This window comes from Oryx dammah, unplaced genomic scaffold, assembly GCF_014754425.2.
Source record: "Oryx dammah isolate SB20612 unplaced genomic scaffold, SCBI_Odam_1.1 HiC_scaffold_28, whole genome shotgun sequence".
Lineage (NCBI taxonomy): Eukaryota > Metazoa > Chordata > Mammalia > Artiodactyla > Bovidae > Oryx > Oryx dammah.
Window position 1 is genome coordinate 52,580,835 of NW_024070212.1, and position 26,433 is coordinate 52,607,267.

The 26,433-nt window shown below is 40.1% G+C and overlaps 1 protein-coding gene and 1 pseudogene across 1 annotated transcript in view; both read right to left on the reverse strand.

The window, feature by feature from the left end:
- The window catches only part of LOC120856892 (guanylate-binding protein 1-like), a 285,120-nt gene that overhangs the window by 105,482 nt on the left and 153,205 nt on the right, over positions 1–26,433 (reverse strand). The window lies entirely within an intron of this gene.
- Positions 1–26,433, reverse strand: part of LOC120855397 — a 169,960-nt pseudogene that overhangs the window by 14,613 nt on the left and 128,914 nt on the right.

Genomic DNA, 26,433 nt, shown 5'->3' on the forward strand with positions numbered 1-26,433 from the left:
AAAGAAAAAAAAAAAAAACCCCAAGATTAAAAAAGAAATACCAACAACAACCACACAAAGACTATATATGGTGTTTGCCTTAAAAAAGTAGAGTCTTTTTTTTTTTTGAAAAGTAATAGTTATAGAAATATAAAGTAGAGAAATAGAAGACTTAACAGTTAAAAAAAAAGAAAAAAAAAGGAAAGCAAAAAAAAAAAAAAAGGAATGATTGTAAAAATTGTGAAGATATATCTGGCCCTTCTCTGATGTTGTGGGCCGTGTTGGTCACTTCCAAGGCGTTTCCCTCTGTTTAACTTCTGTTTGCTGGTCTCTTCAGGGTCTGAATTCCGTCCTGACACATGGGGGCGGTGGTGGACACTTTTTTTTAGGCTCACTAGTTCAGTCGCGCTGTGGGGAGGGGGTGATGCTGCAAACAAATAGCACTGTCGTGGGCACACAGCATCTCAACCCCGCTGGACCTGTCTCCCCCCAGGACGCACAAACTGCTCCGGCTCCACGGAGCTCAGCCGGGAACCATCCGAGGCCGGCCCCAGGCTTCGCGCACCTCCCCAGTCCAAGCCGCTCAGGTTTGGTGCCCAGGTAACCCTCAGAGGCACAAACTTGTTTGGGACTGCGCTCTGCGCCCCTCCCGGGTCCGAGCAGCTCGGGAGCTTGGCGAGCGCGGTCGCCGGGACTTGTCCCCTTCTCTGTTTCTACTGCTCAGTTTTCTGGGTGTACTGCTGGCTAGGCATCATTCTTGAAGAAAGGAATCAGGAAGGATATATTCTAAGACACATATCACAAGCTTTTTCTGAAACATCTGCTTGTCATCCTTGAAGGAGTCCCTCAAAAAGATGGCAATGGCTTCCCTCTCACAGGCTTCTGGAGCATATCTGTGGGGAGGCTCAGTCACTGGGTCATCTACTCACTGAAGTGATTAGCTGCCTTCTGCAGGGCTACTGAGTTCTCACGCTCAGCCAGAGTCATTACTGCATTCTTCAAATGAGGAACTCCTCCACTGTTGCTGGCATCTACATAGGCCTCCACCAGAGTCCCCAACACTGAAAGACACATATTTATGAAATGGGAGAGAATTCTCACCTGCTTTTTAAAAAGCAGCTTTACAGATCAGGATTCTAGAAATCATTAAAATTTTTTAAAGTTAAAGATTTCTTTTCTTCTATTTATCCTTCTCCTCATTTTCTTCATTCTTGTATCCTTATCCTTTTTCTTGTATGAATCCACTTTTTTTTTTAATATCATCGCTGTATCTCCTATTCACTCTATCTTTTATGTTCCTCCAATTCATCACATTACAATATTGAACAAATCATCTCAAACCATATGCTCAAGGGTCTCCCAGAACACTTTTCCCATTGTAATAAAATAAGAAGAACTTATGACACTTGTAAGTAATTTATATAATTTGATGGCTCTATTTGTAAATTAAAACATCTTGATGAAAATGTCATCAGAATTTCAGGACAGTGACACAAAACATGAAAACAAGAAGGACTCATCTCAGCACAGGACACTGTGTGACTGCCCAGGTGGCATGTTCATGAGGCCAACCCTGTATATAAGACATATTTATATTTGTTTCTCAGTCTCTCGGTAAAACTATATGGATTCATGGATGGATTACTATTTATTTTCTTCTCAGTATAAATTCACAAAACACTTTGCATATCCTCACTCAAAACACCTATCACATCAGACATCTCATCACCATGAAGATTTCTATCTTTAACTTATATCATTATTGTAATAGTTTCAAGAGATTTGATAGACTGCAAAAAAACCATGCACATAGGCTTCTTTTAGTGAAGAAACATGCATTTCCATGTGTGGCATGAGCATCCATTTTCCAAATTACATGGAGAAGAAAATACAATTACTGAGAATCCCAGAGTGCAATCACAAGTTCACACACACACTGAGTCACAGAGACACATGCTCTAGTGCAAGAGACTCACCTCCCCACTTGAAAGTGATTCATTCTCTTGGGGTCTTGGGTTTTGCAAGGGTAAAGATATATGAACAGAAATCCTCTGATTTCTTCTAGAAATTCTCATCCAGTTGGTTATCTAGCACTTCCTCAATATGGAGAATTAGTTTTTTGTCACTTGTAAGCCAGTCAAAAGCAAAGCATTTTCTTTTTGGAAAAAACTTCCTGATATTCTTTCTGGGCATGTTGGAGTTCTGAATTCTGGGATCCTCGCCAATAGTAGTGAAAAACAAGCAATCATGGAAAGGACAAATTTCATGTGAGGGGGCTCAAGTGTTTCATTTCTGGGATCTTTGCATGTTGGTATCTCCTGTGTCTGTAAATCTTTACTAATCAAATCATGCAAGTCAATCTTATGCTAATCTACTCATGAAATGGAAAATCACTTCCCTATTTTTTTTTTTTTCCTGCACAGAGCTGAGAGGGAAGGAGGGCTTCCCAAGTGGTTCAGTGGTAAAGAATCTGCCTCCCAATACAGGAGACCAGGGTGTGATCCCTGGGTCTGGAAGATCCCCAGGAGAAGGAAATGGCAAACCACTCCATTGTCTTGCCTGGGAAATCCCATGAAGAGAGGATATTCCATGGGGTCACAGAAGACTAGGACATGACTGAGTGACTAACAATAAGAGTGACGAAAGTACTTCTGAGGAGGCAGGGGAGGGATCCATTCCAAGTGAGGAAACTTCTGATTATTTTCCTTAACATTCCATGCTGTGTAGTGAATCAACTACTTATTAGATGTTTTTTGAGTAATAGATTTATCCAAGAAATTGTCAGAAATATTTTTCTGATATTACAGTTCCCATGTCAGAAATGACATGTGTGCTCTAAAGTAATGTAATCATAGAAGTAAAGATATTTATGATATTGCTGGGAAGATAACCTATGGAGACAAATGATTCTCAGGACATAAGGAAAAGCTTTATAAATCAGGGTAAGAGTGTATACATACTATCAAGAGGATCACTTTAGCATATACCATCCTATAGTAAAGATAGCCTAAATGAAACTTGGAGACGTCATCCATCTCCTGTATCATCGTAAATTATGACTTACAGCATCATGGAAGATGGTTCTGGGCATATCTATCAGTAAGTAGTTATTGAAAGAGTGAATAAATGGTTAAATATGCAAAATTAATAATGCTTTTAGGTACCAGAAATTATACTCTCTGCTAAAAAAATCTGAGTAACTATCTTTTTATTTTAACATGACATGCACTGTGTAAGTTCAAGAATGAAGAGTGTGATGTTATGAGAAAGAGCATTTAGGAACCAGACAGTCTTACTGGAAGGACATAGCAATTTGTTTCCCCTGAACTCTTTAGTGTATAAGCAGCCTGTCTATGAAGGAGTTATCTGTGTAGGCTAGTAACATACATTGTGTGAAATGTATGCCAAAAATTAGTCCTTTTGTTTACCTTGCTGCTACTGCTGCTAAGTCGCTTCAGTCATGTCCGACTCTGTACGACCCCAGAGATGGCAGCCTACCAGACTCTTCTGTCCTTGGGATTCTCCAGGCAAGAACACCGGAGTGGGTTGCCATTTCCTTCTCCAATGCATGAGAGTGAAAAGTGAAAAGTGAAGCTGCTCAGTCGTGTCCGACTTCGTGATCCCATGGACTGCAGCCCACCAGGCTCCTCCATCCATGGGATTTTCCAAGCAAGAATACTGGAATTAGGTGCCTTTGTTTACCATATGATTATGTTTATCTTATTGATAGATTATCTTACTCAACTAGGAGAGGAGAAGCACTCAATATATAATACACATATGTCAGCCTTTCTTTTTCTTGGTACCCATTTCTCTAATATTGGATTCTAAACTTCCTCTGTGAGCTTACGCTCTGGTCACTGGGGTTTCCAAGTAACAGCAATGATAAAGCCACACCTACATTTCATTCACCAAGCACCATTAGCATGGCCTCAATCCAGCCCCAAATCAAGATTGACATCAAGTGCTGAATGTCAGGGCTCTTTTTTTAAGTTATTAATTAATGAATTAATTTTACTTTACAATATTATATTGGTTTTGCCATACATTGACTTGAATCCACCATGAGTGTACATGTGTTCCCCAACCTGAACCCCCCTCCCTCCTCCCTCCTCATTCCATCTCTCTGGGTCATCCCAGTGCACCAGCCCCGTGCACCCTGTATCATGGGTCAAACCTGGACTGGCGATTCGTTTCACATATGATATTTTATATGTTTCAATGCAATTCTCCCATATCATCCCACCCTCGCCCTCTCCAACAGAGTCCAAAAGACTGTTCACCACATCTGTGTCTCTTTTGCTGTCTCACATACGGGGTTATCATTACCATCTTTCTAAATTCCATATATATGTCTTAGTATACTGTATTGGTGTTTTTCTTTCTGGCTTACTTCACTCTGTATAATCGGCTCCAGTTTCATCCACCTCATTAGAACTGATTCAAATGTATTCTTTTTGATGGCTGAGTAATACTCCATTGTGTATATGTACCACAGCTTTCTTATCCATTCATCTGCTGATGGACATCTAGGTTGCTTCCATGTCCTGGCTATTATAAACAGTGCTGCAATGATCACTAGGGTACACGTGTCTCTTTTGATTCTGGTTTCCTCAGTGTGTATGCCCAGCAGTGGTCTTTCTGGGTCATATGGCAGTTCTATTTCCAGATTTTTAAGGAATCTCCACACTATTCTCCATAGTGGCTGTACTAGTTTGCATTCCTACCAACAGTGTAAGAGGGTTCCCTTTTCTCCACACCCTCTCCAGCATTTACCTCTTGTAGACTTTTGGATAGCAGCCATTATGACTGGCAAGAAATGGTACCTCATTGTGGTTTTGATTTGCATTTCTCTGATAATGAGTGATGTTGAGCATCATTTCATGTGTTTGTTAGCCATCTGTATGTCTTCTTTGGAGAAATGTCTGTTTAGTTCTTTGGTCCATTTTTTGATTGGGTCGTTTATTTTTCTGGAATTGAGCTGCAGGAGTTGCTTGTATATTTTTGAGATTAATTCTTTATCAGTTGCTTTGTTTGCTATTATTTTCTCCCATTCAGAAGGCTGTCTTTTCACCTTGCTTAGAGTTTCCTTTGTTGTGCAGAAGCTTTTAATTTTAATTAGATCCCATTTGTTTATATTTGCATTTATTTCCAATATTCTGGGAGGTGGGTCAGAGAGGATCCTGCTGTGATGTATGTTGGAGAGTGTTTTGCCTATGTTCTCCTCTAGGAGTTAGTTTCTGGTCTTACATTTAGATCTTTAATCCATTTTGAGTTTATTTTTGTGTATGGTGTTAGAAAGTGTTCTAGTTTTGTTCTTTTACAAGTGGTTGACCTGTTTTCCCAGCAACACTTGTTAAAGATATTGTCTTTACTCCATTGTACATTCTTGCCTCCTTTGTCAAAGATAAGGTGTACATAGGTGTGTGGATTTATTTCTGGGCTTTCTATTTTGTTCCATTGATCTATATTTCTGTCTTTGTGCCAGTACAATACTGTTTTGATGACTGTGGCTTTGTAGTAGAGACTGAAATCAGGCAGCTTGATTCCTCCAGTTCCATTTCTCTTTCTCAAGATTGCTTTGGCTATTCGAGGTTTTTTTGTATTTCCATACAAATTGTGAAATTATTTGTTCTAGTTATCTGAAAAATACGATTTTTAGCTTGATAGGTATTGCATTGAATCTATAGATTGCTTTGGAGAGTATACTCATTTTCACTATATTGATTCTTCCAATCCATGAACACAGTATCTTTCTACATCTATTTGTGTCTTCTTTGATTTCTTTCACCAGTGTTTTATAGTTTTCTATACATAGGTCTTTTGTTTCTTTATAGTATGGTATAGTATAGTATAGTGAAGTCACCCAGATGTGTCCAACTCTTTGCGACCCCGTGGACTGTAGCCTACCAGGCTTCTCCATCTATGTTTCTTTAAGTAGATATATTCCTAAGTATTTTGTTCTTTTCGTTGCAATGGTTAATGGAATTGTTTCCTTAATTTCTCTTTCTGTTTTCTCATTGTTAGTGTATAGGAATGCAAGGGATTTCTCTGTGTTAATTTTATATCTTGCAACTTTGCTAAATTCACTGATTAGCTCTAGTAATTTTCTGGTGGAGTCTTTAGGGTTTTCTATGTAGAGGATCAAAAATGCAAGAGAATCCCAGAAAAATATCTATTTCTGCTTTATTGACTATGCCAAAGCCTTTGACTGTGTGGATCACAATGAACTGTGGAAAATTCTGTAGGAGATGGGAATACCAGACCACCTGACCTGCCTCCTGAGAAACCTATATGCAGGTCAGGAAGCAACAGTTAGAACTGGACATGGAAAAACAGACTGGTTCCAAATAGGGAAAGGAGTCCATCAAGGCTGTGTATTGTCACCCTGCTTATTTAAGTTATATGCAGAGAACCTCATGAGAACCGCTGGGCTGGAAGAAACACAAGCTGGAATCAAGACTGCCAAGAGAAATATCAATAACCTCAGAAATGCAGATGACACCACCCTTATGGCAGAAAGTGAAGATGAACTAAAAAGCCTCTTGATGAAAGTGAAAGAGGAGAGTGAAAAAGTGGGCTTAAAGCTCAACATTCAGAAAACTAAGATCATGGAATCTGGCCCCATCACTTCATGGGAAATAGATGGGGAAACAGTGGAAACAGTGTCAGACTTTATTTTCTGGGGCTCCAAAATCACTGCAGATGGTGGTTGCCGCCATGAAATTAAAAGACATTTACACCTTGGAAGGAAAGTTATGACCAACCTAAAGAGCATATTCAAAAGCAGAGACATTATTTTACCAACAAAGGTTTGTCTAGTCAAAGCTATGGTTTTTCCAGTAGCAATGTATGAGCTGGACTGTGTAAAAAGCTGGTCGCCGAAGAATTGATGCCTCTGAACTGTGGTGTTGGAGAATACTCTTGAGAGTCCCATGGACTCCAAGGAGATCCATCCAGTCCATTCTAAAGGAGATCAGCCCTGGGTGTTCTTTGGAAAGAATGATGCTAAAGCTGAAACTCCAGTACTTTGGCTTTCTCATGCAAAGAGTTGACTCATTGGAAAAGACTCTGATGCTGAGAGGGATTAGGGGCAGGAGGAGAAGGGGACGACAGAGGATGAGATGGCTGGATGGCGTCACTGACTTGAAGGACATGAGTCTGAGTGAACACCAGGAGTTGGTGATGGATAGGGAAGCCTGGCAATTCATAGGGTCGCAGAGTCAGACAAGACTGAGTGACTGAACTGAACTGATGTAGAGGATCATGTCATCTGCAAAGAGTGAGAGTTTTACTTCTTCTTCCCCAATCTGGATTCCTTTTATTTCTTTTTCTGCTCTGATTGCTGTGGCCAAAACTTCCAGAACTATGTGGAATAGTAATGGTAAGAGTGAGCACCCTTGTCTTGTTCCTGACTTTAGGCAAATTGCTTTCAATTTTTCACTATTGAGGATAATGTTTGCTGAGAGTTTGTCATATATGTCTCTTGATCCCACTTCCTACTGATCTTTCTGCCACCTTGCCCCTTCAAGTTGATACCTGGAATCAACTTCAAGACATTCTCCAGGTACTCATCTTCAGTGATGGGATTCCCATCTAACTCCAGCTCCAGCATGCAATCCCACACATTCCAGATTAAGTCTGAAAAGGAAACTATCAAATTCAGTTGCCTCCGATACTTTGTTGGAGCTAGGAGGTGATTTGGTTCTGATCAGTTCTGTTAACTCAGTCACATAGCTGGGATCTTAGCTAAGGAATAAATAGCACTTTCCAACACAATTTCCAGATCTCACCCCAAAACAAGTTTTATGAATATTCCCTTTTACCCCACTTTACTATCTCATCTGCCAACAGAATGGAGTCATGGAAAAGAAGAAGCATTGTCAGTTGCTATTCTTATAAAGTCAATGAAATGTACTCGTTCAGTTCTGGAAGGATACTGCAGCTGTTCCAGGGCCTGGTGGTTGATGGTATTCTCCTGTTGCAGACAAAGCTGATGCTCAGGGACTTGGCCAGGGCAAAGATCCACGTGTCACTCTTGGAGTTCCCCTAGTGCCGGGATGAGCATGGGAGATCCCACCCATGACAAAGGTCATGAGGAAGAGGCAAAGGCGAGTCAGGACTCAAGGGACCCCCTGCACCTGCTCGAGCATCTATCCCAAAACCAGAATCTGTCTGTCTTACTATTTTATGACTTTCACCAACTCCTCTGACATTAACAGGGGGCTATCCCCAACCACCTGTCTCTGGAAAAAGTTAACTTAGAGCTCCAGTTAATATCTCCTGCATATAAAAGGAGTGTCTCAGCTCAAACCCCTCTGATGGCTCTCTAACTTGCCTGACAGGTTTACCTGGACTTTTAAAACTATGCACGTGATTGTTCACAGCCTCCCAACTGTGAGAGGCATGGGAAGTTTAAAACGTCTTAAAGATATAGAGCCTTTTAAAGAGCTAAAAATTATATTGGTGAAGGGTTTCATTGTTGAGTTAATGATTGCCGCGAGGTCTCCATATCCTTTATCTTTTAGGCACCTGGGAGGATATTAATCAATGTAATTGGGATGTCGAAAAAGGAAAATAGTAGTTTTGATGTTAGCAATACTAGACTTTTGAGTTAATGAATTTTCTCTTTGTTATAAATCACTGTACTCCTCTTTCTTTGTTATAAATTGTTATATCCTTGCTATGTAAGAATGTAACTTTATTTAGTGCTTTCTGAGAGTGGCACCAGACTTTGGAAAGAACAACACTTTTAGGGCAAATGTTTTCTGGGTGACGGGCCCTTATCAGAAAAGGGTCATAAAATGCTAATAGGCCTCCTGGCCAGAAGATGATGTAAATCACCTAAGACCTGTGTATACAGATAGGTATGCAGAAAGAAAGCCTGGTCTCGATAAGAGTCAGAGCTGCTGATGCTGCATGACTCTGTTGCTTACATTTATCTCTATGTGCAACCCAAAGTATGAAAGCTTCCCTGAAAAATAAAGAGATGGACCAGTTCCATGAAAGCCTGGTTCCCCCGTGTCATTTCTTTCTTTCTTTATTTCTTTCTTTCTCTCTCTTTCTCTCTTTTTCAGGCTGATCCCTTGGAACACAGGAGCCCCCATGTTCACTTCTCTGCCCGGGCTTCTAAGACCCACAGAAAAGGGAGCCCAAGGCGGGGCACCCTTCGCTATTCAAGCGGGTGCCTATGGCCTACATGAGCAGTGTAAGTCCCTTGTCTTGGGACTTTATTGGCTTTCTGTGTAAACCAAGGAATATCAGCCTCTTTCCTCTATTTTCTTAACTGCAACATTCTTTCTTTAACTCTCTCTATATCTCTAAATAAATCCTTATCTCCTTCTATATCTCTAAATAAATAAATCTCAGTCGCCAATGCCATCATGCTTCAGATACCCTGGATCCAACTGGGGCTGGTCCCCAGTACCCTGGAAACTACATTATAGCATGAGGATGCTATGCCCTTATGCTCTCATTCAGTTTTTCATTTACTATAACAGGTGTATTGTAACTCAATAGTGAGACAAATGACAAATTTTCAAGACAATGCTAAATGCAAACCTTTCTGGTGAAGATGTTGACCCCTCTAAGCACTTGAGTATGATTGGCTACCAACAGAAATGAATGATGCCCTATATGTGCTTAAAATGTTTAGTACAGTGCCTGGAACACAGAAGCTGTGGGATGGTAAGTGGGTGTTGGTTGCCTTTCCAAAGTTTTCCTAATATATCATGTCCATCTTAACAGGGACAAAAAATCCAACCTCTATACATATTCAGAACCTTCTGAAGGAACACTTTGTTTCCCCTATTCACCTTCTACCATTAATGGCTCTAACTGTGTCACATTCTAGAAATAATGCAAACTGTATTAAACTTTCTATATTTATCTGACACGGACGAACCCCTATATCCTCCATCCTTTCTGATGGATATTTACCAGTGAGAAGTACTAGCAGGAAACTAGAAAACAGGCTCCGGTTCCCCTGCCTCCACCCTCATCAACCGCAGTGCCCCAGTGTCTCTGTTCCTCTACCTTGGTCACATCTTTCATTTAGCACCATCCATTATCTCTGATCCTTGATAATTCTGGAATTCACACATTCCTTGCCTTTTCACTCGACACGAGTTATAAAAGCTACCTGGACATTGTTCCTGCCACCTTCTGACTGCTCCGAATCCTTCATTGAATCCCTCTATTTGTGCCCTTGAATTTGCGCCCCCCACCCCCGTGCCTTTAAATGTCTTCAGTTACCCTTTAAGTGGATTATCTGTGTACTTCCAACACCTGGACTATACATCAGCTTTTTTCAGATATTTTTCATCCCCTTCCTCTCTGTAGTTTCCTCATTTCTCTTCTTCTCTTCAAAAAAGGATGAATTCTTTGTTCATTGACTGGGGTGGGCATGTAACAGCAGGAAATTCAACAAGACCTGTGAGAATCACTTGCTCTTCTTTCTAAAGGTTTAAACCCACAGTGGGAGAGGATGTGAGGTATATGTTGAAGAAGCTGCAGGCAATGTATCTTATCCATACTCCAAGATTTTGACCTGTGTGTTCTGCTTAGTGTGGGTATACCACCTGAGATGATCTGTACCCCTCTCCGTCTTGATGGCATTTGACTTCTTGCTGATTAATACAGAGCAACCTGGGCTCCCAGTTTCACCAAGGAGAAAAGACAAGGTGTTACTAGAGTTCACCACTGTCAGATATTTGAGATAAAGTGCAGATAAAGAAGTCATCACAGGAGACAGAGAGAGCAGTGACCTGGTCCTGATTGTCTACCTAACTGGGCACAAGTTTAGTTTGTTTGGTTTTTGTTCTTCCTGTGATAAGACTGGGGTTCAATTTAGTTCAGTTCAGTAGCTCAGTTGTGTCCACTTTTTGTGACCCTATTGACTGCAGCATGCCAGACCTTCCTGTCCATCCTGAACTTCTGTAGTTTACTCAAACTCTTGTCCAGTGAGTCGGTGATGCCATCCTCATCTCATCCCCTTCTCCTCCTGCCTTCAATATTTCCCAGCATCAGGGTCTTTTCAAATAAGTCAGTTCTTCACATCAGGTGGTCAAATTACTGGAGTTTCAGCTTCAGGATCAGTCCTTCCAATGAATATTCAGGACTGATTTCCTTTAGGATGGACTGGTTGGATCTCCTTACAGTCCAAGGGATTCTCAAGAGTCTTCCCCAACATCATAGTTCAAAAGCATCAACTTTCTGGGTTCAGCTTTCTTTATAGTCCAACTCTCTCATCCATACGTGACTACTAGAAAAACCATAGCTTTGACTGGACAAACTTTTGTTGGCAAAGTAATGTTCCTGATTTTCAAAGAGTTGTCTGTGTTGGTCATAACTGTTCTCCCAAGGAGTAAGCCTCTTTCAATTTCATGGCTGCAGTCACCATCTACAGTGATTTCAGAGCCCCCCAAAATAAAGTCTGTCACTGTTTCTACTGTTTCTCCATCTATTTGTCATGAAGTGATGGGCCATGATCTTAGTTTTCTGAATGAGTTTTAAGCCAACTTTTTCACTCTTCACTTTCACTTTCATCAAGAGGCTCTTTAGTTCTTTTTGCTTTCTGCCATAAGGGTGGTGTCATCTGCATATCTGAGGTTATTGATATTTCTCCCAGCAATCTTGATTCCAGCTTGTGCTTCATCTAGCCCAGCATTTCTCATGATGTGCTCTGCATATAAGTTAAATAAGTAGGGTGACAATATACAGGACTTGGTTATTTTTTGTACAGTTCTTCTGTGTATTCTTGCCACCTCTTCTTAATATCTTTTGCTTCTGTTAGGTCCATATCATTTCTGTCCTTTATTGTGCCCATCTTTGCATGAAAAGTTTTCTTGGTATCTCTAATTTTCTTGAAGCGATCTCTGGTCTTTCCCATTCTATTGTTTTCCTATTTTTCTTTGCATTGATCACTGAGGAAGGTTTTCTTATCTCTCCTTGTTATTCTCTGCATTCAGATGGGAATATCTTTTCTTTTCTTCTTTGCCTTTCAGGTCTTTTCTTTTCTCAGTTATTTGTCCATTTTGCTTTTTGCATTTCTTTTTCATGGGGATGGTCTTGATCACTGCCTCCTGTACAATGTCATGAACCTCCATCCATAGTTCTTCAGGCACTCTATCAGATCTAATCCCTTGAATCTATTTGTCAATTCCACTGTACAATTGTAAGGGATTTGATTTAGGTCATACCTGAATGGTGTACTGATTTTCCTTACTTTCTTCAATTTAAGTCTGAATTTGGTAATAAAGAGTTCATGATCTGAGCCACAGTCAGCTCCCAGTCTTGTTTTTGCTGACTATATATAGCTTCTCAAACTTTGGTTGCAAAGAATATAATCGATCTGATTTCGGTGTTGACCATTTGGTGATGTCCATGTGTAAAGTCTCCTTTTGTGTTGTTGGAAGAGGGTGTTTGCTGTGACCAGTGCATTCTCTTGCCAAAACTCTATTAGCTTTTGCCCTGCTTCATTCTGTACTCCACGGCCAAACTTACCTGTTACTCCAGGTATCTCTTGACTTCCTACTTTTGCATTCCATTCCCCTATAATGAAAAGGACCTTTTTCTGGGTGTTAGTTGCAGAAGGTCTTGTAGGTCTTCATAGAACCATTCAACTTCAGCTTCTTCAGCAGTACTGGTTAGGGTATAGACTTGGATTACCGTGATATTGAATGGTTTGCCTTGGAAATGAACAGAGATCATTCTGTCGTTTTTGAGATTGCATCCAAGTACTGCATTTCAGACTCTTTTCTTGCTCAGAAGGGCTACTTCATTTCTTCTAAGGGATTCTTGCCCACAGTAGTAGACATAATGGTCATCTGAGTTAAATTCACCCATTCCAGTCCATTTTAGTTCCCTGATTCCTAAAATGTTGACGTTCAATCTTGTCATCTCCTGTTTGACAACTTCCTATTTAACTTGATTGATATACCTAACATTCCAGGTTCCTACACAATATTGCTCTTTACATCATCGGACTTTACTGCCATCAGCAGTCACATCCACAACTGGGTGTTGTTTTTGCTTTGACTCTGTCTCTTCATTCTTTCTGGAGTTATTTCTCCACTGATGTCCATTAGCATATTGGGCACCTACCGACCCGGGGAGTTCATCTGTCAGTGTCCTACCTTTTTTCCTTTCATACTATTCATGGGGTTCTCAAGGCAAGAATACTGAAGTGGTTTGCCATTCCCTTTTCCAGGGGACCACGTTTTTTCAGAACTCTCCACCATGACCTGTCTGTCTTAGGTCACCCTACATGGCATGGCTCATAGTTTCATTGAGTCAGGCAAGGCTGTGGTCCATGTGATCAGATTGGTTAGTTTTCTGTGACTGTGGTTTTCATTCTGTCTGTCCTCTGATGGAGAAGAACAAGAGGCTTATGGAAGTTTCCTGATGGGAAAGATTGACTGAGGGGGAACCTGGGTCTTGTTCTGATGGGCGGGGCCATGTTCAGTAAATCTTTAATCCAGTGACTGGGGTGGTGAGTCACAATTCAGGTGTTTTAAAACTTGACTAAGTTAAGGACTTCCTCAGTAAGGGAACTCTCATTACATGATATTATCTCACGAAGAGTAAAAAACAATGTTGTCAAAATTCCTTCACTGATAAAGTTTCCTTAGAGTTCTCAAACCTTTAATCCCTCCTAAACTGACCTACTAATTAACTAAGCTTGACAAAGGAAATTGTTCTCCCCTGATTGGTGATCAAGAGTTCTTATAAAAGGAAAACAGAGTTTAAATATTTTGTGTGAAGCCAATGGGTGATTGCAAAGCAAAAATGAGTGAAGAGAAAAGCGGAATAAAGAGAGTGGGAGAGATTTACAGACACAGCAATAGAACAAGAGTCCATGGAAAGACAATGAGATAATCCTTGGGATCTTTAGAGTTTAGTGGACTGAGGTTCTAGCCCCTAATTGTGATGAGCCACTAAGCCACAGAGAAAGACGTTAGGAAAGAAATGGTGAGTGATTTGCTTAGATAGAAATGCTGAAGGAGATAATAAGCTGAGTGTCCTAAAAATCAGTAAGAAGAAAAGAAGTATCCTGCTAGGAAAAAATCAACTTATTGAAATAGCAAATAAATGTATAATAAGGTATTCAAATTTATTTGCAAATAACATGCAACTATACAAACACTAGATGAGCAAAAATATTAGTGCTTTCCCCTTATTTTTGTGAAGCTATGGAGAATTCTCAGCTTATGCTAATAAGCACATAGAATGAATATAAGCTTAAAACATTGTATTATATTATCTAGACCCAGCAAGCCCATTCCTGGGCATATGCCACAAGGGTAGGTAGTGTACATGTGCACAAAGATAGATATAAGAATATTCATGGCAGCACTGTTCATAAAAGACAAAAGCTACAAATAATACCAATGTTCATCTACAAGTGGATAAATTGTGCTGTCCATAATCAGTAGTATATTTAAAAGGAATGAAAATAATTTACAGCTACATTTGTCAAACTGGATGAACTCTATAAACTTCTGGAGAATATGAAGCAAGGTACCAATGAACATCACAATGTAGTGCCTTATTTTAAGTTTAAGCCACTTTTTATAAATATATACGAAGATTGAAAAACTATGTCTAAATAGGAATGGTGAAAAAACGTACCATGAAAATCAAAACCCTTAGGAGTTCTAATGAGAGTGTGAGATGGTATGATTTGGGGTTTTATATGTTGGTGATGTTTTATTTCTTGAAATAGGCAGTGATTAAACAGCTAATCACTTTACATACATCAGCTTTATTATGTGTATGTATATACTTATATGGGCCTCCCCAGTGGCTCAGTGGTAAAAATTCTACATGCAGTGCATGAATTACAGGAGACTAGAATTCGGTCCCTATGTCGGGAAGATCCCCTGGAGGAGGAAATGGCAACTCACTCCAGTATTCTTGCCAGAAATATCACATGGACAGAGGAACCTGGCAGTCTACAGTCCAAAGCGTCACAAAGAGTCAGACACATTTGCTCCACTGAGCACGAGCAAGAGCACATATACACGTGTATATGTATGAGTTATAATTCTACGTATAAGAAAAGACTAAATAGACATAGATTAGGGGTATGATTTATCAAAGTTAAAAAAAAGGATGGCTGTCCTATTGAGATATAAGATGCAGGAATTTTGCTATCTGTTCTTCCTTCCATTCTTCTTTAAAAAGTGCATTTAAAATACTTTATATTATTTATTTATATAGTTTTAATTGAAGTATTGTTGATTCACAATGTTGTGTTTGTGTCAGGTGTACAGGAAGTGATTCGGGGAGAGAAAGGGAGAGAATGCGCATAACAATATCTAATACATAGACAAATATTGTTTTTAAGATTCTTTGCCATTATAGGTTATTTCTTTCAAAAAAGAAGAAGCAGGGCATGTTAAACAACATTCGTGTGACCTGGAAATGACCCTGGGGTTTAGGGCAAAAGTGATGAAGGAGAAACAAAGGCAGTAATTGTTCAAGATGAGCCCCAAAGGAGATTGTAGCGGATGGGGTCAAGATGAAAGAGGTAGATGTTTTGATGAAGTTGGGAACTCTAGATTACTGGACAGAGAGTGGACATTGTGGAGAGATGGGTTTGGAGTTATAAATTTGGTGGTGAGAATTAGAAGTTTTCTTCAGTGGGGGGTGGGGGGGTGTTAGATTCTTCCTTAACATGACCCTAGAGGAGGAGGATCAGCAGCCTGCATGATCACTGCTTCCAAGCAAATGTCCTGAACAACACTCACTGTGGCTCTGTCCTGCCAGGCAGTTCATGAGGTAAGACTTTCCGTTCCGATAGAGCCCTGCAATGCTCACCACCACACAGGCTGAGATATCTGCTCAAGAATCTTCAGTGCTCTGGGATTTACTGACAATTGACTTTTCTGGTTTTCCATCAGACAGAAGGGGTCCATTACAATGGATCCAGATGCCATTGGAAGCTGTAACCCAGAGGAACAACTCAGTAAAACAGAAGATCCGGAAGTCTTCTCTCATGGTGCACATCAGCCTTGTGCTTGCAGAAACTGTACATCAATTCTCTATTCTTTGTATGTTTCTGAAAGGTAAGTATTCAGCCTAGTGTGCTAAGGCCTGTACAGGTGAATCCTGTACATTTCCTCATGGATCCTTAATGAACCCTAAAGCAATCTGTCCATGGGAGGCATGCACTGAAAAGAATGAGAACACAAAGCACTGATGATGGAGCCTTGAGAACACAAGCATTTGAGGGATATTAGGGGCAGAATGGACATGAAGGGAATGAGGAGTGAGCAGACACCATCTCTGGAGTTCCAGAATGATTTGGTCACTCAGTAATTGCACAAATATTTATTGAGAACCAACCTTGTGCTGGACACCGTCCTAAGCGCTCAGAAGCAAACAGTGAACAAAATGGAGATAAATCCCTGCCTGTGGAGCTCTCTTCTAGTGGAGGCGACAGATAATATAGAATGTGAAAAAACTAAATACACATATGTTTACTAGAGAATGATAAATGCTAAGAAAGAAGTGAGCAGGGAATGGTGTTTAGTATATTGGGGGTTGAATTTACATAGAGTTTAATCTGGGAAGAACTTGTGGACATAGCAAAAATGAATGTGATCAGTGTTCTCAGTGAGAACAGATGCAGGGAATCAGTGGGAGCAGGAACAGGCTGGAGGAGAAGTGACTGTGAGAGAAAGAAATTGAGATAAAGATAGCCATCCTCTTTCAAACGTAACAGGACCATAACAGTGTAAAGTACCTAACAAAGTAATACATGTAAAAATTATTTTATTATCTGAAATTACAAGACACTTTTCTCTTTATTATTATTATTTGATCTGAGAGGGAAGAGTGGCACACAACCTGTATTCTAAGGTCTACCTAGATATGTCAGAGTCTCCCATCTGGGCCAAGCTAGCCTATAAATTTTTTCATCATCGTGATTGGGTGTTTCATGATCTCAAAAGACAGACAGCAGTCAGAGTTCTTTAACCATAATTTTGTTTTCTGAAAGACAATACTGAAGACAAGACCACCACGTTATCATACTTAAGTAAGTGTGTGATGACTGGGAAGATTAAGTTCTGTGGACCTCAGGTTTCTCTTCTGTAAAATGGTGACATGAAGAGTAAAGTCCATCTGTCATTAGGGCCATTAGACAGGTTAAATATCTCATGAGGCTTCAGTTCTGTTCAGTCGCTCAGTCATGTCTGACTCTTTGCGACCCCATGAATCGCAGCACGCCAGGCCTCCCGGTCCATCACAAACTCCCAGAGTTTACTCAGACTCATGTCCATCGAGTTGGTGATGCCATCCAGCCATCTCATCCTCTGTCGTCCCCTTCTCCTCCCGCCCCCAATCCCTCCCAGCACCAGAGTCTTTTCCAATGAGTCACCTCTTCTCATGAGGTGGCCAAAGTACTGGAGTTTCAGCTTTAGCATCAGTCCTTCCAATGAACACCTAGAACTGATGCTTACAATACTCTTTTTATTTTTTAAGCCATTAACAATGTTGTGATGGTGTCAGGTGGACAGCAAAGGGACTCCGCCGTACATATACATGTATCCATTCTCCCCCAAACTACCTTCTCATCCAGGCTGCCGCATAACACTGAGCACAGTTCGTGTGCTATACAGTAGGTCCTTGTTGGTTATCCATTTTAAATACAGCAGTGTGTATACGTCCATCCCAAACTCCCTAACTTTCTTTTCCCAAAATCTTTCCCTGCTGGCATCCATAAATTCATTCTCTATACAATACTCTTAAAACTATGCTGGTGCATAGCAAATTCTATATAAGTATTGCTTTACAATTGAGTGTCTCTGAAGACAGGGAGGGTCATTTCTGAATGAAAGTGGAAACATGGCATGAAACAGTAACATTTCCCTCTCTAATTACAAGCAAGTGGGAGGACACCCCAAGAGGAAGATGAGCAGGCTGGGGAGATCCAGTGGGAACAGCTGAGAGGCAGGACGGTGATGGGGGAGAGTCAGGCTGGAGGAGCTCAGAGCGGCCCGGCAAAGTCCAAGTACAGGTTTGGGGTTGGGCTGCCAGAGTTCAAATCACAGGGCTCATGTCACTTATTTTCTGTTGAGACTCTGAAAATGAACTTATCTCCATAAGCCACCAGTTTCTTATCAATCTTGTAGGAAAAACGATAATTCCTATCTGATTCATTACTGTACAGTTGATAACATATAAGACTCTCTGAAATTTAAAAAACTTTTCCTTCATTAACGTACTGTTTCAACAGAGAACAAGTTAGACAATGTGTTCTACTGTATCAGTGCTTTCTGTAAGCTGCAAATTGCCAAGAATTGTAAGGTATCTAAAAATCCTTCTGTCAGAAAAAAAGCGTGAATTTTTTTTAAACATAATGCCTCTCTAAAATTTATCTTTTTTTTTTTTTTTCAATCTAGAGTGGATTGGGAGCGGAGTTGGGAGAATAAAATAATCTTTTACTTCTGTGTTATGTGAGAATTAATAAAGGGATGCCACTCATATTGAGTCAGCTGGCCAGAAAGAAGAGCTCTCATGTAATATGTTTGGAGGTCATTTATAAGAAGAACTGTCATTACAGACCCAAAGGGAAAAATCTTCAACAAGGGAGTCATCAGTGACAGTCCCCAACAGGAAAAGACATACATCACATCTCCTACAAGAATTGACTCCCCAAAACTCAGCCAATGAAGACGAGTCATCACCGTCCTGAAAAAATGAACTCATTTTTTACCAATGGACTTGTTTTGAAAATAATCTTTCCCAACTCCTTCCTTTTCTCCATTTAATAATGTTCTTTGTTAGATTTGCACACAGCTTTTCTATAGCTTGCTATTCTGGAATTAGACTCCCTTTGCTATTCCTGAATAAATTCACTTTTACTTGAAAAATAACTGCTTAATTTTAAGGTGAGAAGCTATAAACAAGATGAATTGTAGATTCCCTTTCTGATATTAAATACTGATAAAACTTTGTATAAGAGCTCTAGAGTTTACAATGTATTATTTTTTCATTCAAAGTACACTGAGGTACCTAAACCAGAAACTTCAAAACTACCCAAGTAGAATGAAACAGTGTTATTAGATGGTAGAAGATGTCTAGTGTTTTTCAAAGGTTATTGTTCAGAAAAGTTATCTAAAGTGAGAGTTAAAAGTATAGCAATTGTATTTTCAGCTAATACCACAAGTTATTTTGAGGCAGTAACTGAATGGGCCAGGTATTAAAATGGATAAACCAACACAATTAGACGTTAACATACTATTTATAGTTGATTAGTGAGAAGGAAATTGAATCATTCTGTATAATAGGGTTGTGTAGTATTTGAGATGCTAAATATTTTTTAAAACTTTTTATTTTATATTGGAGTACAGCTGATTAACAATGTTGTGATAGTTTCAGGTGGACAGCAAAGGAACTCTGTCATACATATACATGTATCCATTCTCCCACAAACTTCTCTCCAATCTAGGCTGCCTCATAACATTGAGGAGAGTTCCATGTGCTATATAGTAGGACCTCATTGGTTAGCCATTTTAAATATTGCAGTGAGTACATGTTGGTCCCAAACTTCTTAACGATCCATTCCTCCCATTCTTCCCCTATGGGATATGAAATATTTTTAATACAAAAATAATCCTGTCTGCGTTGTAAGATTTAAATAGTCTGTATTTTAAGGGCCTTCTTTTTCCTCTGTTTTTTTTTTTCCAATGCCCAGCAAGGAATAGTCAGGATGAGGTCAGAGTCGGGGGGATGGGGGCAGGGGAAGTGACCTCAGCCAGTGCCTCTGTGAAGAGGTAGGCGTTGGGTCATGCATTCCTAGGAAAGACTTCAGCCCCCTTTCCTCAGAAGAGTTAGGATGCACATCCCCTTATTCCACAGTGGGCGCCTTTCTGCACTCCTGGATGGATGCCAGAGGAGGAGCATCCATCCAGGACACGGTGCACAGGCTGTTGCCTATCAGCTGCCTCAGGTCCAAACAGATGCTGAGCATCATGAGGAAAGCTCCTTGCAGGCTGCTCATCCTTTGCTCCTTCCATGACCCCTTGCCTCCCTTTCTGAGGTGTGGGCTCTGTGCTGGGGGGATTTATTGCTCTTTTTAGTCAACCAAAAAGTGTTTATAAGTAAATTTTAGGAGTGTACTTGCTCTGTGTGTATTCTGCAGCCAGGAAACAATTTCTCAGCTTTATTTGCTTATTTCTGGAGCCCCTCCTTTATTTGGTTCCAGGAAAAATGCTTCTCTTTAGAAACAGAAAATGGAGCAGGATGTTACAACCATCCTGTCATGGGCTGGGTTGATAAAAAGAGAGGAAATCAAGTCTAAACCACATGGCCTTTTTTGGAGAGGTTAGTTGTTAGGTTTTCTTTCTTTCTTCCTTTCTGTTTTCTGCTTTGAGGCATGGATACCAGATGAGGTGCAAACAATGACGTCCCTTCCTTCACACTCAAGTTCACAATCCCACCCTCAGTCTTCCTCCCCAGTTGGCTTTTGGGGGTCTTTTTTGTTTTCAGAGAGAATGAAAAACTTTTTGTTCTAGGTCTGTGAAAAATGCTAGTGGTATTTTGATAGGGATTGCACTAATCTGTAGATTGTCTTGGTTATCATGGCCCTTTTTACAACACTGATTCTTCCAATACACAAACATGGTATATCTTTCCATTTGTTTGTGTCATCTCTCATTTCCTTGATCAATGTCTTATAGTTTTCAGAGTACATATCTTTTGCCTCCTTAGATAAGATTACTCTTATGCTGTTTACTGTTTTTGATGGAATGGCAAATGGGATTGTTTCCTTCTCTTTCTGATGGATCTCTTTAGGATGAAGCAATAGATCTCTGTTTACTAATTTTGCATCTCCTTCCTAATTTTAAGATGTTTTAGTTCTATTTCTCTGAAAAATGCCATTGGTAACTTGATAGGGATTGTATTTGGTCTGTGTATTGCCTTGAGAAGCACAATCGTTTGACCAATAATGATTCTTACAACACTTAACATGCTATATCTTTTCATCTATTGGTTTGGTGCCAAGATGAAGATGTCCAGGAGACCTCACACTGATTAATATTCTTTGAGTCCTGAATTTCTCTGTTAGTCCAGTGGATTGGACTCAGCACTCATACCACAAGAGCTCAAGCCCAACACTTAGCTTAAGAGTCAAGCCTCTGCAAGCCAGGCTGAATGGAAAGAAACAAAAAGCAAAAGACAGCAACAGTTAAAAAAAGAAGAAGAAGAAGAAGAAGAACAAAGAATAAATGCTAAGCTAAAATTTAAAAAATAAAAACATATATTAGAAAAAAATAGCAATAAAAATGGAACATCAGTATTCAAAGAAAAGAAATCCACAATAGCCAAAAAAAAAAAAAAAAAAAGTGAAAGTCTCTCAGTCATATCCGACTCTTTGTGACCCCAAGGACTGTAGCTTGCCAGACTCCTCTGTCCATGGCATTTTGCAGGCAAGAATACTGGAGTGGGAAGCTGTTCCCTTCTCCAAGGAATCTTCCCAACCCGGGGATTGAACCCAGGTCTCCTGCATTGCAGGTGGATTCTTTACATCTGAGCCACCAGGGAAGCCCAAGAAACCTGGAGTGGGTAGCCTATATCTTCTTCAGGAGACCTTCCCAACCCAGGGATTGAACTGGGGCTCTTGCATTGCAGGCAGATTCTTTACCAGCTGAGCTACTAGGGAAGTCCACAATGGCAAAATAAATATAAGTAAGAAAGAAAAACACCAATACAATAGTATACTAACGCATACATATGGAATTTAGAAAGATGGTAACAATGACCCTATATGTGAGACAGCAAAAGAGACACAGATGTATAGAACAGTCTTTTGGACTCTGTGGGAGAGGGCAAGGGTGGGATGATTTGAGAGAATAGCATTGAAACATGGATATTATCATACATGAAATAGATCACCAGTCCGGGTTCAATGCATGAGACAGGGTGATGAGGGCTGGTGCACTGGGATGACCCTGAGGGATGGGATGGGGAGGGAGGTGGGAGGGGGTTCAGGATGGGGAACTCATGTATACCCATGGCTGATTCATGTCAATGTATTGCAAAAAAACACTACAATATAGTAAAGTAATTAGCCTCCAATTAAAATAATTTTTTTAAAGGCAAAAAGAGTAAAAACATAAAAAACTAAAACAATGTTAATAACAATATAAATTTTTTTTTAAGTAAAAAATAAAAAAATTCCCTGGTGCCTCCTCTCTCAGGGTCCCTGCCCCCATGGTGAGCTACAACATATCTCTGCCTCCCAGGCAGGCTGCCAAGGCCTCTAGCTCTGGCCCTGTTGTGTCAGCCCACCTCTGTGTGTGCTCTTCTCACCAGCATTTCCTCCTGGAGCTGCTTCTGATCACATGTGCCTATGCAGACTGTCAGGGATGCAGGTTTCCACAACTATCCCATAAGGGCTGGTGCAGCTGGAGGAGGCCTTGGAAGGTGGTGGTGCTCAGCCTTGGTCAGAGTAGGGGCACAGGAGGTGCAGCTCAGGCCTGGGGAACCCCCGTAGCCGGGAAAGACCCTAACAGTTAGATGTGGTCCAAGGCCAGGGACCTATCTGGCTGGAAGAGGCCTTGAGAAGGGTGGTATTCTAGCTTTCATTTGATTTCTGTTAGCATGAAATCTCTTTTTCCATCTGCTCACTTTCAAACTGTATGTATCTATAGATCTGATGTGAGCCTCTTGTAGGCAGCATATACACAGGTCTTATTTTTTTTATCCATTCAGCTACTCTATCTCTCTTGGTTGGAGCATTTTGGATATGTACACTCAAGATAATGATCAATATGTATGTTCTTATGGCCATTTGGTGAATTGTTTTGGAAATGTTTTTGTAGGTCCTCTTTTCCTCTTTCTTCATCTTTTGCTCTCTTCTCTTGTGATTTGATGACTAACTGTAGTGTTATGTATAGATTCCTTGAGTTATTTGTGTATGTCTATTACAGATTTTTGATTTGCAGTTACCAGGAAGTTTCTTTTTTTAATTAAAGGCTATGCTGCTGCTAAGTCGCTTCAGTCGTGTCCAACTCTGTGCGACCCCACCAGGCTTCCCCATCCCTGGGATTCTCCAGGCAAGAACACTGGAGTGGGTTGCCATTTCCTTCTTCAATGCATCAAAGTGAAAAGTGAAAGTGAAGTCGCTCAGTCATGTCTGACTCTTAGCGACCCCATGGACTGCAGCCTACCAGGCTCCTCTGCCCGTGGGATTTTCCAGGCAAGAATTCTAGAGTGGGTTGCCATTGCCTTCTCCAATGAAAGGCTATATGTATATGTGATTATTCTAAGTTGTTGATCTCTTATGTTCAAATACATTTTCAAAACCCTGCATTTATATTCTCCTTCCTTCAAGATTACAACTTTTGATAGCCTATTTTGCATCTCTTTATTTTGTGTATCCTTTAATTGCTCATTGTGGTTAGAGACCATTTTACTGCTTTTGTCTTGTAATCTCCATACTAGATTTGTGTGTGGCTGATTTCCTGGCTTTACTGTTCAGCCTTTCATTTCATAATTTTCTTGTTTTACTTATGACCATTTTTGCCTAGAAGTTCTTTTATCATTTGTTGTCTTGGTTGTTTGGTGGTATTGAACTCTTTTATCTTTTGCCTATCTGTAACACCTTTGAATTCTTCATCAAGTCTTAATGATTGCCCTGTTGCACAGAGCAGGCTTAGTTTTGGTTTTTCACTTTTATCACTTTAAATATATGGTGTCTATATATTTCATCTAGCCTGCAGTTTCTGCTGAAAAATTAGTTGATACCTTATGGAAGTTCTTTTGCATATTATTGCTTGTTTTCCCTTGTTTCTTTTAGTATTGTCTCTTTGTCTTTACTTATTTATTTTTTTAATTTTTGCCAATCTTTTATTTTATTTTAAATTTTTATTGAAGTATAGTTGATTTACAATGCTATGTTAGTTTAAGGTGTACAGCAAAATGAATCAGTTATACATATACATATATCCACTTTTTAAAAAAGATTCTTATCTCATATAGGCCATTACAGAGTACAGAGTAGTTTCCTGTGCTATACAGTAGGTCCTGAGTAGTTATCTATTTTATATATAGCAGTATGTATATGTCAATCACAATCTTCCAATTTATCCCCCCCTCCTATCCCTTGGTAACCATAAGTTTGTTTTCTACATCTGTGACTCTACTTCTGTTTTGTAGATGAGTTCATTTGTAGCCTTTTTGTAGATTTCACAAATAAGAGATATTATATGATATTTGTCTTCCTGTGTCTGACTTCACTTAGTAATGACAATCTCCAGATCCATCCATGTTGCTGCAAATGGTATTAGTTTGCTCTTTTTATGGTTGAGTAATATTCCGTTGTATATATGTACCACATCTTCTGTATCTGTTCCTCTGTTGAGGGACATTTAGGTTGCTTCCATGTCCTGGCTATAGTAAATAGTGCTTCAATGAAAACTGGGGTGCATGTATCTTTTTGAATTATGGTTTTCTCTGGGTATATGCCTAGGAGTGCAACCGTTGGGTCATGGGGTAGTTCTCTTTTTAGTTTTTTGAGAAACATCCATACTGTTCTCCATAGTGGCTATGCTGCACTGTGCTCAGTTGTGTCTGACTCTTTTGTGACCCCATAGACTAGCCCACCAGGATCCTCTGTCCACGGAATTTTCTAGGCATGAATACAGGAGTGGGTTGCCATTTCCTTTCCCAGGGGGCCTTCCCCAGACAGGGATTGAACCCTAGTTCTCTTTTGTCTCCTGCACTGGCAGGTGGATTCTTTACCCCTGAGCCAGCCGGGAAGCCCCATAGTGGCTGTACCAATTTATATTTATTTTATTTCATTTTATTTTATTTTATTTATTTTAATTGGAGGCTAATTACTTTACAATATTGTAGTGATTTTTGCCATACATTACATGAATCAGCCATGGGTATGCAGGTGTTCCCCATCCTGAACCCCCTCCCACCTCCCTCCCCATCCCATCCCTCAGGGTCATCCCAGTGCACTAGCCCTCAGCACCCTGTCTCATGCATCGAACCTGGACTGGTGATCTATTTCACATATGATAATATACGTGTTTCAATGCTATTCTCTCAAATCATTCCACCCTCGCCCTCTCCGACAGAGTCCAAAAGACTGTCTATACATCTGTGTCGCTTTTACAGTCTCGCATATAGGGTCATCGTTACCATCTTTCTAAATTCCATATATATGAGTTAATATATTGCATTGATGTATTCTTTCTGACTTACTTCACTCTGTATAATAGGCTCCAGTTTCATCCACTTAATTAGAACTGATTCAAATGCATGTTTTTTAATAGCTGGCTAATATTTCACTGTGTATATGTACCACATCTTTCTTATCCATTCGTCTGCTAATGGACATCTAGGTTGCTTCCATATCCTAGCTATTGTAAACAATGCTGCAATGAGCATTGGGGTACACGTGTCTCTTTCAATTCTGGTTTCCTCGGTGTGTACGCCCAGCAGTGGGATTGCTGGGTCATATGGCAGTTCTATTTCCAGTTTTTAAGGAATCTCCACACTGTTCTCCATAGTGGCTGTACTAGTTTACATTCCCACCAATAGTGTAAGAGTGTTCCGTTTTCTTCACACCCTCTCCAGCATTTATTGTTTGTAGAATTTTGGATAGCAGCCATTCTGACTGGCATGAGATGGTACCTTTGTGGTTTTGATTTGCATCTCTCTGATAATGAGTGATGTTGAGCATCTTTTCATGTGTTTGTTAGCCATCTGTATGTCTTTGGAGAAATGTCTGTTAGTTATTTGGCCCACTTTTTGATTGGGTCATTTATTTTTCTGGAATTGAGATGTATGAGCTGCTTGTATATTTTTGAGATTAATTCTTTGTCAGTTGCTTCATTTGTTATTATTTTCTTCCTTTCTGAAGGCTGTCTTTTCACCTTGCTTATAGCTTCCTTCATTGTTAAAAAGCTTTTAAGTTTAATTAGGTCCCATTTGTTTAGTTTTGCTTTTATTTCCATTACTCTGCGAGGTGAGTCATAGAGGATCTTGCTGTGATTTATGTCAGAGAGTGTTTTGCCTATGTTTTCCTCTAGTTTTATAGTTTCTGGTTGTCTTTTTAATTATAATGTATCTTGGTGTGTTGCCCTGGATTCATGTTATGTGAAACACTCTCCACTTCCTAGACTCCTGTGTCTGTTTCCTTTTCCAGGTTAGGGAGGTTTTCAGCTATGATGTCTTCAGTTATATTCTCATCCCCCTTCCTCTCTCTCTTCTCCTTCTGGGACCCCTATACTACAATGAAAATATGTGTCAGCTTAATGGTATAAGGTCTCTTAAATTGTCTTCAGCCTTTTGGGTAGGGACAGATCTTGGCACTAAAGAGTCAATATGGCAGCTGCCAAGAGTGTTCATGTGGTTCAAAGTTCCTCAATATGGCTGCCACTCAGAATCTGTGTCTCCAGGGTGATCTCCAATCACCATTTCGCCTCT